General features: G+C 37.5%; 1 non-coding gene and 1 pseudogene across 1 annotated transcript; both read right to left on the bottom strand.

Annotated features, from left to right (window-relative positions):
• Positions 1-2,120: 2,120 nt before the first annotated feature.
• On the bottom strand, positions 2,121-2,227 carry LOC111765202 (U6 spliceosomal RNA). Its single transcript, XR_002797605.1, has one exon. It is a non-coding gene; the product is annotated as a U6 spliceosomal RNA (small nuclear RNA).
• Positions 2,228-2,369: 142 nt separating this feature from the next.
• LOC101440439 (large ribosomal subunit protein uL11m pseudogene) lies at positions 2,370-2,945 on the bottom strand (annotated as a pseudogene).
• Positions 2,946-18,702: the final 15,757 nt, after the last annotated feature.

Here is an 18,702-nt window from a genome sequence, read left to right as displayed (position 1 = left end):
GTACAAAGTTCAGAAGAAATATGTAAGTACCCTCCCAAAGACACATTAAAGGATTATAGTTTTTGCCTGGAATTTAAAGTGAGTGGGAAATGTAGCAACACAAATAGCTGTAGCACAAATCCTGCTGCCAGGTTTAAGAACTGGCAAAAACCCAGGAACTGATACAAGACCCTGGCACAGCAAGAGCGGTCAGTTTTGATTGGCAGAAGGCGCAGCTTGAGACAAGGCCCAGCAGATGACACAAAGCTCATTTGTGTTCCACGTCCCGAGGGCCTGAGAAGAGGCAGCGTGAAGGCCTCTGGGTGCTTTCGCAGAGAAAGCCATCATAGTTCTGCTGCATGAAGGAAACGTCAATATTTTTGTTTAGCAGAACATGAAAGAACGTTTTAGAAGAATTTTGTGCTAGTATTTGAGTAAAAGTTAATCTGTTGAGTCCTGTAGTCCAACAGAGTGTTTCTGTTCCTCCTTCTCAGAGGTTGATTTTAGGTGGCCATATTTCAAAGTCAAGGATATTTTTCACCTACTCTAAGGGAGTTAAAAAATCAAGTCTATTTAAATATGAACCAAAAGAGAGGACTCTTTTTCAAAAAAGGAACTAGGCTTAAAATTAAGCCACTTGATGGTGCCAAGGAATATTTTGCAGGGAACGATCTGGCTGGGCCCTCCCTGATGGAGCGGGCAGTTTTGGCATAGTTGATACAGGGCCAACAAGACATCTTGAACCTCCCGATGCGGGTGCCTTGCGAAGTATGTGGCACTGTCGTAAGGTTTTCATGCTAAGAAATGTTCAACCAGAATATAATCACACTGCTAGATTTAACTTCGAGTTAATAGAAAAGCAGGGGGTATAAGAAATTAAAACACCACCACCAGGAAGCAGTTAAACAAATTCAGAAAGCAGGTTGTTGGGCAAGACAACTGGCCCAGGCTCATCCACAAGCCAATGTCATGGAGAAGTAAGAAAGTAAAGAATCAAGGTAGGGAGGAAAAAGGGGTATTCTAGATCGAAGTGAATGAGAATTGATGAGCAAATGCATGTTTGGCCCTTGTTAGGATTCTGGCTTCAATAAATAGACTTAAAAGATATTTTGGGGATAGGAAGGGAAATTTGAGTAGGGACTCAGTCCTAGAGAGTATATGGCAATTATTATTACACTTTTAGTTGAAATAATAGAACTATAGTTATGTGGGAAATTGTCCTTATTTTAAAAAATTATATTGAAGTATATCATTCATACATGAACATACATAAACAATAAGTGTGCAGTAAAACTTGTGAACTTACAAAACAAACATGAATAACATTATACAGGGGTCCCATACATCAACTTACCACAACGCCTTTCATTGTTGTGAGACATTTGTTAAAAATTATGAAAGAATATCATCAAAATCTTACTACTAACTATATAATCCATAGCTTACATTTGGTGTATTTTCCCCCAACCTACACTGTTATTATTTTTTTTAATACATTTTTACTACCGAAGTTGTAAACTTCCACAACAATCATGTACCTGTGTAGAATTCCCATACAACACCCCTTCACCAACACACCACACCGTGGTGGAACATTTATTGCAGATAATGAGATAATATCATCAGGCTATTAACACCAACCTTGGGCTGCAGCATACATTTGGCACACATTTTCCATACTCCCCCATTATCAACACAGTACCTCTTTGGCATAGAGGCATGAATACTACAGCATTGCTGTTAACCACAGTCCAGAGGCTGCATTAACTGTATTTTTCCCATGCTTCTCCACATTCCTACCACCCTGCAATAGTGGCATACATACATTTTTCTAGCTCACGGAAGGACACTCTTGCATCTGTACCATCAACCACAATTCTCATCCACATCTGGGTTCACTGTGTTATCCAGCCCCTAAATTAGGCTATAACTTTCTTTCAATTGACATTTACATCCCTAGACTACCCTTCCCAGCCACATTCCCATTTATTAACCAGCTGCTCACTATAATGTGCTACCATCAACTCTATCCATCTCCACATTTTACAGTAAAGTTAATTAAAACTTCTACATACATTAAGCATCAGTAGCCCGTCTCAGCCGTCTTATCTCCTAATAGCCCATACCCTAAGTTTTAACTGGAAAATATGGAACACTTCACTCATTTGCTTGTCATCCTTGCACAGGGGCCGTGCTAATCTTCTCTGTATCATTCCGATTTTATTATACGTGCTGCCGAAGGGAGCATGGAAATTGTTCTTATTTTTTAAGAAATGCATTATTTGTGGGGGGGTGGCTGACAAAGGACTTTATTCACGGTCAATCCCTTGCTACATCCATGTGTGTAAAAATATATATTTTTAAAAGCCCTGGGGCATGGAGAGCAGAGGTCACTTCGTGGCTGCTTCAGCTTGGGCTGCCAAATCTGCCTCTTTCTGAGCTGCCAGAAACATGACTCGCTCCTTCTGGAAAGCTGCCAGCTCCTGTGAACTGAGGTCCTTCACGGCACAAATGCCCAGAGAACAGGCAGAGCCAATGAAGGAGCAGACAACAGGGGACAATGGCATGTCCTGCAGGGTAAAGGCATCGTGCTGAGCTTTGACGCAGGCAATCTCGTACAGGTGCCTCCAGCTCACCAGTCCTGCCACCTTTTCCCTTGTTTGCTGGACCCCCTTCTCAATTCCAGCAGCTCCTTCAGAGGTAGGGAAGAGTGGGTTGTTTCCAACCTTGATTTCAAATGTCCTGTCAAGCTTCGCAAAAATCTTAGTGGGCAGAGGACTGCCTTCTATGACGTCCTTTGCCTTCTCGTTGAATCCCTTGCAGAATTGGCTGATGGAAACACCTCACTGACCCAGAATGGGGCCTCGTGGGGGCCCGGGCCTGGCCTGGCCTGCCCTCACGGTGGTCCAGATCGCACTCCGCCTTGGGCTTCCAAGGGCCCACGTGGCCTGGTTTAGCTTCTGCATGAGGCGGGGCTCTGGGACTCGTTTCACCTCACAGTAGCTGCAATTGCAACACTTTGATTTGCTGTCTCGAGTCCCCTTTCTAAGTTTTAGATATGTAAAGCAAAATAATTCCTCTATTGCGTTTATCTGTCTTCCTGTCTGACAAGGCCTACTGCATCATTTTCATATCCTATCCTTTTTCTTTTTTTTAAAAGATTTTATTTTTTTATTTATTTCTCTCCCCTCCCCCACCCAGTTGTCTGCTCTCTGTGTCCATTTGCTGTGTGTTCTTCTGTGACGGTTTCTATCCTTATCAGCGGCACCAGGAATCTGTGTCTCTTTTTGTTGAGTCATTTTGTTGTGTCAGCCTTCCGTGTGTGCGGTGCCATTCCTGGGCAGGCTGCACTTTGTTTTGCGCTGGGCGGCTCTCCTTATGGGGTGCACTCCTTGCGCGTGGGGCTCCCCTACTTGGGGGACACCCTTGCGTGGCAGGGCACTCCTTGCATGCATCAGCACTGTGCATGGGCCAGCTGCACACGGGTCAAGGAGGCCTGGGGTTTGAACCGCGGACCTCTCATGTGATAGACGGATGCCCTAACCACTGGGCCAAGTCCACTTCCCTATCCTTATTCTTTAATGCTTCCAAAAACAAAAAACAGCCCTAATTCAGAAACCTTTATGGAACACTTAAGAGTTTATTTTCTTCCATTCTTCTGAAAATACAGTTTGAAAAATGCAATGTGACTTTCTTTTAAAAAATGCTTAGTTGGAAAGAGAATCCAGTATGGTCAAAAGAGTTTGGGATTTCTAGTCAGACACATCTGACTTGTTCCATTTCTCTGATTTTCCCCCCAATCTCATCATTTACACAACAACATTTAAACTTATTTTTCATGGAAAGTACAATTATTCTTATTGCAAAATCTGCAAGAGGAATTTTCCTTAGGCTTTGTCCCAGTGTCTTTTACATGATATATCTAACATACGTTACAATTGATTCAGATATTAAATGTGAATATTCTCCCAAATAAAGTAGGGACTTATAAACTAGATGCATTTGTGTAAGTATTCACGTCAACATAGGGCCAAACAGGTGTGGAAGAAGAAATGGAAGCAGCAGTCCTGAGCGGCAGGAGGGGTGGAAATGCCTCTGATGCAGACTGAAGACGAAAGTGCAAGCCACAGCATCTCTGCTCTGACCTTGAACATCTAATCACTCAGCTAGAAGGAACGGAGTAGCCAAACCAATTTTGGGGAGTTTGTGTCTTAAGACCATAAGCCTTAAAATCTGCAGGGCTCATTTTATCAAAATCCCAAGTATTTCCATGCCCTGTGGCCACATATTCCCAGAATTTCCCCATGGTTATGATACTGGAAGAGGAAGAATAGAAGTTGATGAAAACTTGGAGGCCACCAACTCACATCCGATGGCAGTCCAAATGGAGCATCTCTGGAATGGGGGGAGGACGCTCAGAGTGAGTCACATCAGGCCACACACAGCCTCGAGCCCCGCTCGCAGCACCTGGGGCCAGAGTCAGGGCCCACTACCCCTCTATCCATCTTCTGTAGCTGAGCCTCTATGGCATCAATAAATGGAGCGCTGGTGTTATTCTTTTTTTTTTTTTTAATTGTAATTTTCTTTTATTGGAAAGCAAATATACAACTTGGAATGGATTCGAGGCAAATTGTGCCATAAGCAGATTTTCTTGAAGTGGCTAAACAAAGTTTAAAAAGCAAGTAACAATAAAAGGAAATGTTTCTGGTACAGGGCCAGCAGTACAAAAAAAAAATTAAGTGCACGAGTACCTGGATAATACACCCATTTTGCAATAGTGCAACTTCAAGTACATATTGTTGACTGTCCATAGTCCACGCAGTTACAATTCCACACTTCAACAACAACATGCTGACAGTTCCTAAAGAAAAGTACTTTAAAAAGAAAGAAAGGCATAACCCAGGTGCTCCCTCATTTGACCAACTCCATCTAATTTTAGGTGTGCAGAAGGGCATAGATACATCCAGAGTAAGCCACATGCAACGTGTTACTCGATCAATTTCTAAAATAAGGTTTCAGGACCATGACAGTAAGATCAGGGAAGAAAAAGCATGGAGGAATGAAGGCCTAATTACTATACATGCATATTCTTTTGACAGAAGGGGGAAAACTTTTACAGATAGGTTACGAACCAAGAAAATGAACAATTTTGTGCAAGAAATTTAACACATTTTGTACAACATCTTCACTTTGCTGCCATCATTTGTACAAACTCTTCATAGTTTACTTGACCATCACCATAATATCTGCTTCCCTGATCATTTCATCAATCTCTTCATCTGTTAACCTCTCTCCAAGGTTTGTCATCACGTGGTGAAGCTAAACAATTTTATTTATGGAAAGTGCTGTCAGTCCAAAAACTCCAAGTCTTTTGGGGATAGTTGCCAACACACACACACACAAACACACATACACAAACACACACACACTCTTGGAGACCTCTGGAAGCACAGGAACAATGACATAGGATCTAGAGATGAGTGTTGTTGGGTAGATCCGGGTGGTGATGGTATAAAACAATATGTGCATTGGAAAGCAGATGCGGCTCAACTGACTGAGCTTCCACCTACCACATGGGAGGTCTGTGGTTCAGTTCCCAGTGCCTCCTAAGGAAGACAGTGAGCTGGCACAACAAGATGATGCAACAAGAGACACAAAAAGGAAAAACATAATGAGAGATACAACAAAGCAGGGAGCAGAGGTTCCAGGTGCCTCCTAGGGAAGACAAGCAAGACAGCAAGCTGACGCGATGGGCAAGCATGGCAAGCTGATGCAACAAGATGATGCAATGAGAGACACAAGAAGAGAAAACATAATGAGAGACACAAAAAAGCAGGGGACGCAGGTGGCTCAAGTGATTAGGTGCCTCCCTCCTACATCAGAAGTCCTGGGTTCAGTTCCCTGTGCCTCCTAAAGAAACAAGAAAGACAGAGACAGCAAGTGCAAACAATGTGTGCATGACGATCAACTGCACTCACTTTCAATGTGGAAATACATACAGAAGTGCAACTAACTCCGTTCCCTTTTTCCATTTTCCCTTCATCACTTCCCCATTTGACTTCTGCACAGTATTCAATCTCATCTGATGCAGACAAGTTCATTTACCCAACACATATTACTGAGTTCTTACTATGTGCTAGGTACTCTCCTAGAATTGAGTATTTGGTGATGAACAAGCTAAAGACCCTGCATTCCAGAAGCTTACATTCTACTTAGGGAGGCTGATATATGTGTAATTTACTGTAACTTCAGAGAGCAATTTGGCACTATGGAAAAAATAAGAAAAATAAAGGAACTGCGCAAAACTGAGATGGAATAAGGGCTGTTTAATCTACAGTGTTAAGGAAGGTCTTCCCCAAGTAGGGATGTTTAAGCTGTAATGTGAATGAGAGGGGACAGTTCAGAGAAAATCTAATGGAAGAAAACTCTGAGCAGAGGGAACAGCAAAGTCCCTGAGCAGGATATCTCCCCAGTGGGTAGGAGCAGGTGGTATACCTAATTGTAGTTAACAAAGACAAGAGTGTTAAGAGACCAGGACACAGGTAGAGTCTCCTTGGCTATAGTCAGGAGTCTGACCTTTATTCAAACTGTGAAGTATAACCATTGGAGATTTTTAAGCAGGTGGGGTAAAATGACCACACTGACTACTCTACGTAGGCTTTGGGGGTGCAAGAGGGAAACCCAGAAATGGAAATTAATATTGATTCAAAGTGAAATTTTAATACTGAACCATGCATTCAACTGCCAAGACACCAACTCATTTGAGTAAGATGGTATAAGAAATATGGAGTTGTATATCTGAATGCTGGGACTAGCATCTTAGCTCCATCAACAATGAACCACAACACCTTGGGAACATGGCTTCATGAGTTTTTTACCTTGTCTTCCTGTTACAACCCCTCCTAGAAGACTCTGAGCCCCAACCAGCCCCACAGTCTCCTTCAGAAGTGTTTCCAACATAACTGGAAGCGCAGCACTCCCCTTCTACCACCCGCACTGGTTTACTCTGGACTCGAGTAGGAAAGAATGATCTGCCTAAAGACTTTGTCTATCCTTTACTAAGGAAAATTTCAATCATATACAAAAGTGAATAGAAAAATATGAGTCCCATTACACTCATGGCCCAACTTCAACAATCATCAACCCATCTTCTTTCATTATGACACTGCCCATGCCCTCTTCCAGGATTATTTAAACCTAAGGATTTCATCGATAAATATTTGAGTACATATCTCAAAAGATGAAGATTCTTTAAAAAAGAAAATATAACCACAATCCAATTCTTTCACATAAAAAATATGTAATCAAATACATTGTCAGTGTTCAAATTTCTGTTGACTCTTAAATATTATAAATGTTTATTTTTACAATTTGTTTAACTGATGATCTAAATAAGGGTCCCACATTGCAACTCCTAGGTATGTCTCTTAAGATTCTTCAATCTGTAAGTTTTCTTCCATGCCCACTTTTTCCCTTTTAATTTATTTGTGTAAAAACTGGGTCACTTGTTCTAAAACAAACTGTGTCATTTGTACTATAGATTTTACCAGAGCCTGGATTTTCCTTACTGCATCTCCTTGGTGTCTTTTAACCTGTTCTTGTGTCTTCTGAATTGCTTGTGAACTGGTAGGTGAGTCTAGAGGGTTTTCTTAACCTCCTTTTTGCCTTGATCCAGTTTTAATAATATTTTAAATGTATAATAAAATTCATGATTACAAAGCAAACCAATTATATTAAATATAAAAATATTTTATATAAGAAAATTTGTGATACAGTAATATATGTGCATTGAATAACAAGACTGGGGATTCTAGCAACTACCATAATTGTATGAGCATATACAATATTTTGAGTTCTCTGTAATAAAATATATTAATAATATAAAAATATCAGTAATGGTCTACTGATGATAGCTATAATTTCTGCCAATAATTCTATGGTTGGCTGTTATATTTATAATTAGAAAGAAATACTAAATTTCAGTTAGAGGTTAGTGTGGTAGTTTGAGACTGTATGGACCCAAGAAGATCATGTTCTTAAAGCTAACCCATTCCTATGCATGTAAGCCTACCGTAGGTGGGAACTTCTGACTAGGTCACTTCAGTTAAGGGCCTTTGGATTAGGCTATTTTAGGAAGGAGTGACCAAAGGTGGGTCTTAATCCTCTAACTGGAGTCCTTTATAATTGGGATGGATGTGGAGGGAGAGGCAGAGAGAAACCCACAGAAGCTGAGAGAGAAAGCGACAAAGCAGGAAGCAGAAGGCAAGGAAGCCCGGAGGAGGAGGGCGCGCCCAGCAGGCACTGCCGTGTGAGAGAGGAGTCCCGGATGCCAGCAGCCAGGGAGGAAGCACTGCCTCAGGAAGTCTTGAGTTGGACATTTTTCTCAGCCTCAGACCTCTAAGCTATTCAACTATAAATGCCCATTGTAAAAGCCATCCCATTTCCGGTATAATACATTTTGGCATCCTAACAATTAAAACAGTTAGTAAAAATAATGATGTCATAGGCACCCTGAATTCTATCTATTGAAATCTTGAGAGTCTGTGAACCACAGGTTAAGGACCCTTTATTGAGGCTTGATTAGATTCAGGTTCTTATTTATTTATTTATTTATTTATTTATTTACTTTTTGTCAAGATTACTTTATGAATGGGAAATAATATCTGGTTGCTTTTCTTATTGCAATGTTAGCAGCTATGAATGGTAAATCTTAAATCCATTAATTTATTAAGGGTTGCCAATGGTGATATTGGTCTTATCAGTCCTCCATTTATTAGCTGAAATAATCCTATAAACATCCCCTTGTCTACTATTTTGAAAGGCAGGATAAATTCTTGCTTCTTTCCCTTTATTTCCAAGTTTCCAAAATTATGAATTGGTTCATTAGCATCCTCCAAATGTTAACCAATTAATACTTTGTGTATGTCATCATGAAGTGATGGATTTAAATTTAATGCGTTTCAGCATGACAATTATTATCCTTATGGAAGCTCGAAATTTCCCTTCCTTGGCCTGTGTCAGGCTTTTAAATTTAGCTCCTGAATCACTTTAGCATTACCGTAGTAGAATCTGATAGTTTTCTGATGTGTCATGATGCTCCATGCTCATCTTGTACATTTCCTGTACACCCTGGAATCAGCTATTTCTAAAAAAAGCCATGGCTCTTTCCAGTGGGACATGATATTTAGAGACTACAATCTGGTCATTAAGCATCATTGCTATTGAGTTAGTCATAGTTTGTAGGTCTTTTTCTTAGAGCCAGAAATAGATAAATTGGTAGGCGCATAGTTAGATAGATGGATACAAAATAGATAGATGGACGGATAGATGGATAGAAATAGATAGATAGATAGATAGATAGATAGATAGATAGATAGATAGATAGATAGATAGATAGATAGATGGATGGATGGATGGATGGATGGATAGATAGATAGATAGATAGATAGATAGATAGATAGATAGATAGATAGATAGATAGATAATATGGTAGATAAGTAGGGAGAGAAAGAAGTTTTTAAAGATAAGTATATTTTTTTAATTCATAAGTATATTTTTTTAATTCATCCTGATACTTCTTATTCAAAATGAGGATACAGAGTTTTAAGTTAACTTCTTCAGGTTTGTTTCATCAGTGTCTCCTTTCTCCCACCCTAAGCATTCCAGTTCTCAAAAAACAGAAATGGTAGAATTAGGATATCACAAAATTACTCATTTGCTTTATCACACAAAACACCTACATCAGTCTCAGAATAACAATACCAATAATATCACTACTGAAAATGGTTTAGGTTGATTTTCTTTTATATTTGACTAGTTCTTTTGTCTTTAAGGCATATACCACTAGGGACACAATGCCAAATTATTGTCCCTTGAGGCTATTTCCTCTCTGTGTGGTTATGCCACCAACTGAGTACACATGTAAGTCCACTTGTTTCTTTTTCTCACTTTTATAAATTGCTTTCTGTTTTCATTTTTTTGTTTTGCTTTTTAAGTAGGTGATATATCTACATGGTTTCCAAATCAAATCTATAAAACAAAATACATTGTAAAGTCAACTTTCTGTTCCTTCCATTCTATTCCCCTTATAGGAAAACACTTTTTATTGGTTTCTCCATCATTTTTTCCTTTAAATATGCAGACATATATATTTATAAACCCCCTTTCTGAAATAAAAGGCTGCTATTAATCTTGCCTTTGTTGCATTTTTTTTAAGTTGAATAATATATGCCAAAATAGCTGCATGGAAGTATATAGAGAAATATTCCTCATTCCTTTTAAACATCTGCATAGAACCTTATTATATTGATGTATCATCGTTTTCTCAATACATCCCTTTTTGATAGACATTTTGACTTTTTTTCAAGTCATTTACTACTACAAATAGTCTTGCAATAAAGAGCATGTGAATATATCTTTGAGATGGAGTGAGAAGTAGTGGCTTACCTAAGAACCCAAGATAAAGAATAGCGGTAATTTGGAAGTTCTAGGCTATGTTCTTTTGCAACTAGAGGTTGTTAACTTGGGATAGACTTTAACTAAGGTTATGGAAGGACTGCCTTTTGAAGTATGAGGTCAGAGAAAGAGGGACCTGACACCATTTTATGTAATAATATGGAATATTCTCTCTACCCAGTTAAGGCCTTCACCAAGGGTTGCAAAGGGGAGAGAGTTTAAAAGAAATATTTTGAAATCGTTTTATTTTTGTTTGATTGTAAAAATAATTCTTGTTCACTATAGACATTTTGCAGAACACTAACTAGTATTTTAAAAGATACCACAGTCACTCATAATACCACCATCCAAAATGACCACTATTAAAGTTAATATTCCAGTCTTTTTTTAAGTAGATGTATTTGGACATACCCAAGATATTATTATACACAAAGTTTCATTCTGTCTTTTTCATGTTTTTCAACAGGGTCCAGGTATAAGTCTTTTTTAAAATATCATTTTAAGGGAGCTGAGGTGGAGCAAGAGAGTAAAATATCATTTTAAATTATCTTCAAGGATTCTCCGACCACAATGCACTTAAACATAATGAAGAAATTTTCAAGTCAACATTTAATGATCAATTTCCATTAAAGAAATTCATATTAAGGAAGCCACAAAGAGGAAAACAACAGCAGATAACCCACCAAGCTACGTCATGCCTGGAATTAGGGCCCAAAGAAGGAGAATGACACATTGACCTCATCTCATCAGAATGGCAGGGCTCCTGATTGCTTCGCTCCAGATGGAGATAGACTCCAGAGATTCATTCTCCTCAAACTGAATATTACCAATATCCAATTTTATCATTTTAAGCAACCTGAGCCAATAGTGAACAATTTAGCTTTGGAATTATGCTCCTTCAGAGAGGAATAATTGTGAACTGAGATAGTCATAAGTACTAATACTCAGAGATAAGATTTAGCTGTACCTGGAAGAAAGCATGGCATGGGTCCTTAGATTGGGCATCAAGGTGAAGGTAAGAGCAAGAGAAGAGCTTGAGTTGGAGAAGGGTTTGAACATGGGCATCTCTGGTAAGGACAGCAACATAAGCAAAGGCATGGAGTTGAGATTGTATGTGTAGTACATATCAGAGACCAAAACAGTTATAGCAGAGAGTATATATCATGGAAATTTAAAGACAAATTTTTAAAATAACATTAGATCAGTGATAAAAGACCTTGAATGATATTCAAATTCAATGTCAAACTTCAAGTAATATGGCTACTGTATTCTCAAATCAAATCCAATGTCAAACTTCAAGTAATATGGTTACTGTATTCTCAAACCAAAGTAAGCCATGAAGAAAGAAAGTTGTAAAAAGATTAATCTGTCAAAAGTGGGTAGTGTGGTTTTATATATTAGGGATAAATATAATCCAGGTTAAGAATTACATATCTATAACAACAGTGACTCAGCCAGTGGGTCTAGAAGGAAGGGACACTGTAGAAGAATAGACAGGACTCCATGGCTAATTAAATGAAAGATACTAGAAAGGAAAAAGTCAACAATGACTCATGGGTATAGTCCTTGGTGACTGGGAGAAAGGTATATCGACCACCTGAAAAGAAGGGTAGGGAGATAAGAAGATCTAGATTAGAGGGAGGTTTAATTTGGGGTATTCAAGTTTGAGTTTATAGTAGGACATGAATGTGAAAATATTCTGTAGGGATCTGGAAGGATGAAGGTGGAATTAGAGTGAACAGTGAAGTCTGACAAAAAAGTAATGTGAAGAATTCTCACTAATGCTTTGGTAGACTATGTTAATTGTATTAACAATCTTTATGTAGGTCAGTAGTTTAAGTAGTCACCGAAATGAGGCTGAAATAAACTTCATTCATTCAACAAATGAATTTATACTTTTATTTTCAAAAGCCTCCATCATAAATGGCATTACATTTATTCTACATCAATGACATTCTTATCCCATTCCCATCAAGAAGATTTACACATAAAATTCAAAGGAGTACTCGAAAGTCAATTCAGGATAACTAGAAAATGTGTGTTCTCCTCCCCAATGTTAGAAATTACCTTGTATATTGAAAAATCAAGATAGGTTGTCTTCATATCAACGAAAATATCAGTGTGATTCTATTTCCACAATTTGATAACACCTTCCATCTTTTTAAAAATAACTGTTAGCAAACCTAGTCTTGAAATGCTGTTGCACCTAGATTCAACATTGCATTAAACTCAGTTATGAAAAAATCCCCTTCTATCAACTTTGCTATAACTGTCAGTATTTCTCAGCTCCCATTATCCAAGATATGATTAAGTCTCATCAAATCTATTCCAGCTCTCTTACACAGTTATTCATGTTGTTTCTGCTCTGTCTCTAAATCAGATGGCTACAAGGTCACACGGCAATTCAAAAACTGTCACCAAATAAAAAGGTGAATCAAAAAGACATTAGTGTAACTGCTTAATCATTCCAAAAATTAGAGGTGTTAGCTTTAGACAGGCAGGTCAGCTGCCTTTTCAGAACTATTTCTCAGGGAACCAAATTCCTGATCTTCTTTTATCCTGTGCCACAATCTTAAAGGTCTTACCCTATGCCTATTAAACATTTCGATGCAATGTCAGTAAAAGTTAACATATCAGTAATAAAGACTTTTATTGATTTATTAGCTGGCTGATGTTAGCTAGGATGTTTTCAGTTGCATTAGGCATTCAGCTGATTCAGATAAGGCTATGTATTGGCTTACTTACCTAGAAATCCAGAGAAATGCATAGGCTTGGAGCTATGGCACTATGGCTTGGAGCAAGTCATTAACTCCAATGCCATAGATCTGTAACTCCCTCAAATGGGAATTTCATCCTTAGATTAGCACGCATATGGTGGAAAAATAGCTGTGGCATTTTTGAGTTCTTTATTTGCACCCTCTTAACGATCAGAGGAAGAGAGAATGCCCTTCTAGTTGTTTTTTCTTAAGAGCAAGGAAATTTCTTTCCCAGATATATCCTTAGCAAACCTTCCCTCATGTGTCTTTGGCCCAAAGTGGGACACAACACCTGCCCATTTTTAACCAATGGGACCAATCCCTGAAATTGAGAAAAAGGTCTCCTTCTGCCAAAGTCCGTGGCTAGGAGAGGTAAGGAGAAAACATACTTTAAAAGCAGGAGGAGGAGACTACCAATAAGAAAAAAGGGAGAAATGGTTGCTGTGGCAGAACAACAAGTGCTGCCACTTGACATTATTTTTGCCTATTTTAGTGGGTATTTTTGGTAGGGATGAAGCATAAGATGGAAAAGAAAGTCATTTGACAGTTCTTATTTACCTATTTCTCCCAATTGCTTGCTTTAATTTTTCTTTATTTAGATTTCTCTAGTTAATTTTCCCTATCATTGCTCTCCGCTTATGTGCCACTTATAAGTTTAATTTCGCAACCAGGACCCAATATACTGAAACTATATCTTCCTAGTAATTCTTTTACATTTATGTATTTTTATTTCCTCTATTTTAAGGAAGATTAGTCGACTTCCTAGCATTCTGAGGGAAAAATCATGAAGGAATAAAGATTTTCTGCAGATCATTTCCAACACTAGATTTTTGGAACGGGTACATGTGTGGTATTTTTAAAATAGCATCAGTTTCTCCAAGGTGATCTCACAAAATTCACTGCTAGAGTAAAAGACAACAATATAAAATATAATATACTTGAGATTGGTCAAATTTAACTTTTTATTTGTCCCCAGCATACTGTTTCTGAAGAGGGTGCAGATTTATCTATTGACACTAGAGGCTTCTTTTCCTTCTTCTCTGAGGGATGAAGGATTATGTGACCCCAAACTTGAAATGTATTACTAAGAATAAAACCTCCCATTTATTGAGCTCATTGGAAGTCATCTCAGTTAGATCTCACAGCAATCATTCAAGATGAATATTTATCATTTGATTTATTCACGAGAAAACTGAACTGAGAAGTTAAATTTCACAAGGTTACTGTAGTGGTTTCAAGCTGTATGTACCCCAGGAAATCATGTTCTTGAAGTTAATCTATTCCTGTGGGTGCCAACCTATTGTAAGTAGGACCTTCTGATTAGGTTAGTTCAGTTAAGCCGTGCCCAGGGTGGGTCTTAATTCTCTTACTGGAATCCTTTATAAATGGAACAAATCCACAGAAAAAGAGAGAAAGCCACAAAAGCAGGAAGCTGAAAGCCACAAAACCCAGAAGAGAAGGGCGTGTGCCTGGCCATGTGACGGAGGAGTCAAGGATCTCCAGCAGCTGGTCTTCAGGGAGGAAGCATGCCTTGATTTGGACATTGTTCTAGCTTCCAAACTGTAAGCCTGTAAGCTAATACATTCCTACTTTAAAAGCCAACTCATTTTGTGATATTTGCTTTTAGCAGCCTAGCAAACTAACACCGTTACCAAACGAGTCATTGGCGGAGTCGAAATCTGGATATATGTTTGATTGCCAAGACCATGCTCTTTCCAATACATCTTATGGTTTCTCAATTCCCAATGCCCACCAACCATTTTCAGTCACTTTCAATTTCAACAGATCTCTGAGAACTACAAAAGTAGTCTTGAAGATTTACTGTAGACCTTTCCTCAGAGCGGCATTTCCCAGGAACATAAAGAAAAAAGAAAACATTTTAGAAATAGTCAATATTATATGAGAGAATTTATATAAAAACTACTTTTTTATATAAATACAAGTGCATAATGTGGATTGCCTGATAACAAATGAAGCTTGCAATTTGAAGGACATTATTAATGGAGATTAGTTTTCACTGTTCTTCAGTGGCTAGAGATGAAAGTCTAAATGCCCAATGAAAATGACAAAGGAAAATTTTCCAGGAATTGCATAATCATATCCTATCCATTTTTCATGTATATTTTAAAGCGAAAGCATTAAGAAAAATGAGAACACTGTGCACACAAACATAAGAACCTTACACCGCAGGTCTCAGATCCTGTGCTCCCACGGGGAAGAAGTGTCTGGCTACTGCGGCACTAGAGAGCAATACAATTAATACCAAATCATAAATTCCACTGGGCTTAATGTCTAGTACGGGCAGAGATAGTCATTTTAAAACAAGGACACATAAAATAAATTCCATTTTCAGCACATAATGTTAAGAGCTAATTCGAATCAGATGAATTATATTTAACATTTCTATGAATTTTAATTTACGTAGTTCAGATGTTATTTTAGATCATTTCTTTTATTATAACTGTAAAGATGGGGATGAGAATGATCTACCAGGAAAGAAGGATTTAATCAAGCTCTTACAACTGATAGTTTCAAAGTCGCTGTGCGCAGTGTATAGCTATGCCAGCAGGTAGAAGGGGACTCAATTTGCAATTTCGATCTGGAGGAAGGGTAAGAAAAGAGGGAAAGGAACTGATACTACTTGAAATAATAATGTGGAATGCAAATTTTTTGATGGATGACAGAAGCAGGCTGATGAATGATGAGGCTCTTAGAAAAATCAGTTTCTTTCTCCTAATGAACTTAGAGCAGAGATCAGGAAATTTAAATGCCTACAAGGAACAGGCAAGTTAACAGGAATAAGCAATATTGTTTAATAGACTGTAGTGGGACTGAGGAAAACTAGAACATGCATGTCCAATCTAAAGTGGTAATGGCTACACAACTCCAGGGAATTGTTGCCATAGGGAAATGAAGGCTCAGTGTGGTTAGGTTTCATAACCTTTTAAGAGAATAAAAAATAATAAAATTTTGTGTATAATCTCCTTATTTTTAAAATACTGTAGGGTCAACAAACAGGTCTCCAGGCCAAATCTAGCTCCCGTGTCACCACTTTATTCATGCTCTTATCTTATCCGTGCTCTACTCTCTATGAGAAAGAATATTTGACTTTGAGGAAACAATCAGGAGAAGAAGGCAATCCTGAAAATCACAGTGGTAAGGTCTTTTTCTTTTTAACTTGAGAAACAGTTGATGTACAATAAATTACAAATTTGATGTATACAATTTGATAAGTTTTGATATATGTATATACCCAAGAAACCATCATCACAATGAAGATAGTGAACATATCCGTGATGCCCAAAGTTTCTTTATGCCCCTTTGTAATCTCTCCCTCTGATCCCCCCTGACCCACCTCACCCCTATTACCAGGCAACTCCTGATCTGCTTTGGGTCATTTTCTAAAATTTTCTATAAATGGAATCATATGATAGATACTCTTTTTTTTTCTTGGCTGACTTTTTTCTCTCAGCATAATTATTTTGAGAGTCTTCCATATTGTTACATGTATCAGTAGTTTATTCTTTTTTTAATTAAACTTTTTTATTTTTGTAACAAATATACAACTCTAAATTTCCTATTTTAACCACATTCAAGTGTACAGTGAATTTGTCATACTATTTTACTGCCATTACCAATATTTATTACCCCTACTTTTTTATCACCTCTGAAACAGAATCTCCTTACCAATTAAGCTATAACTCTCTGCTCTACCTCCTACCCCTCGTAATTTATGAACTACTATCTGCCTCTATGAAGTTTGCTTCTTCTAAGTGTTTCATATGAACAAGATCATACAATATTTATCTTCTTTTCAGAATAGTATTCCATTGGATAGATATACCACTATTTATTTATTTATCAGTCAGCTGTTGATGGACGTTTGAGTTGTTTACAGTTTGGCGCTACCACAAATAAGGTTGCTCTGAACATTTTTATACAAGTCTTTGTATGAACATAAGCTTTCATTTTTCTTGGATAAATACCTAGGCTAGGAGAGGAATGGCTGGATCTTACGGCAGATGTATATTTAATTTTATAAACAATTGCCAAGCTGTTTTCCAAAGTGGTTACACCATTTTTCATTGCCACAGGAAGTGTGTGAGAATTCAGTTCCTCCATATCTTTGTCAACACTTGCCATGGGCAGCCTTTTTCAGTTTAGCCAGTCTAATATGTGTAAAGTGGTTTCTTATTGTGGTTTAATTTGCATTTCTCTGATGACAGATAATAATAAGCATCTTTTTGTGTGCTTATTTAACATTTGCATATCCTCTTTAGTGAAGTAGCTGTTCCAATCTTTTGCCCATTTTCAAATTGAATTGTTTGTTTTCTGCCCACAGTTATAATGGGGAGAGTTCAACACCCTTCTCTGAGGAACTGATAGAATAACTAAACAGAAAATCAGCAATGATATAGAACTCAATGACACTATCATCCAAGAGGTTCTAATCAACATTTACAGAACCTTTCAACTGTAAAGAATATACATTCTTTTCAAGCGATCAAAGAACATGTATCAAGATAGATTGAACCCTAGCCATAACAGAAACCTAAACAAAATTTAAATCTTACAGCACTATGTTTGCCAACTATAATGGAAGAAAACTAGAAACCAAAACATAAAGACAACAGGAAAGCCTCCAAGCACTTGGATGCTAAACAACATGCTCCTAAATAATTCATGGGTCAAAGAAGTTACAAGGGAAGACAAAAGTATGTTGCCCTGAATGAAATGAAATTACAATATATCAAAATGTGTGGGACACTGTTAAGGCAGTGTAGAAAGTGAAAGTTATAGTACTAAATGCTTACATTAAAAAGAATATCTCAAATCAAAAATCTAAATCCCTACTTCAAGAATCTAGAAATAATTTCAAAGCAAGCAGAAAGATGGAAATCATAGATCTAGCAACAGAAATAAATGAAATTGAAAACAGAAAATGATAGAAAAATCAATGAAACAAAGAGCTATCTCTTTGAAAAGATTAAGAAAACTGAGAAAGCAAAACAGAAAGGAGAGAAATTACCAATATCAGAAATGAAATAGGGGATATCACTACAGACCCTGCAGACATCAAAAAGATGTAAGTGAATATTATAAACAATTCTACACACAAAAATTTGGTAAATAAGACAAAACTACTTTCCTCAAAGAACATAAGTTATCATACCTCATCTCACCTTATAATTATTAAGGAAATTGAATTCTTAATTTTGAAACTTACGAAAAAGATATCCCCAGCATCAGATGGTTCCATCAGGCAATTCTACCAAGCATTTAAATAAAAATAAACATCAATTCTACACAATCTCTTCCAGAAAATAGAAGAAGGAATACTTCCTAATTCATTTTATGGAACTAGTATTACCCTATAACAGAACCAAACAAGAAAAGAAAATTTTATTAATATATGGCATGCAAAGAAACTAGATAAGCTAAAGCTAGTTTCAAAAATAAGAATAAAGTAGGAGTAATAAATATACCTGATTTCAAGATTTATTTTGTACTG

The sequence above is a fragment of the Dasypus novemcinctus genome, chromosome 4 (genome assembly GCF_030445035.2).
Source record: "Dasypus novemcinctus isolate mDasNov1 chromosome 4, mDasNov1.1.hap2, whole genome shotgun sequence".
Taxonomy (NCBI): domain Eukaryota; kingdom Metazoa; phylum Chordata; class Mammalia; order Cingulata; family Dasypodidae; genus Dasypus; species Dasypus novemcinctus.
This window is presented reverse-complemented; position numbering and strand designations above follow the sequence as displayed.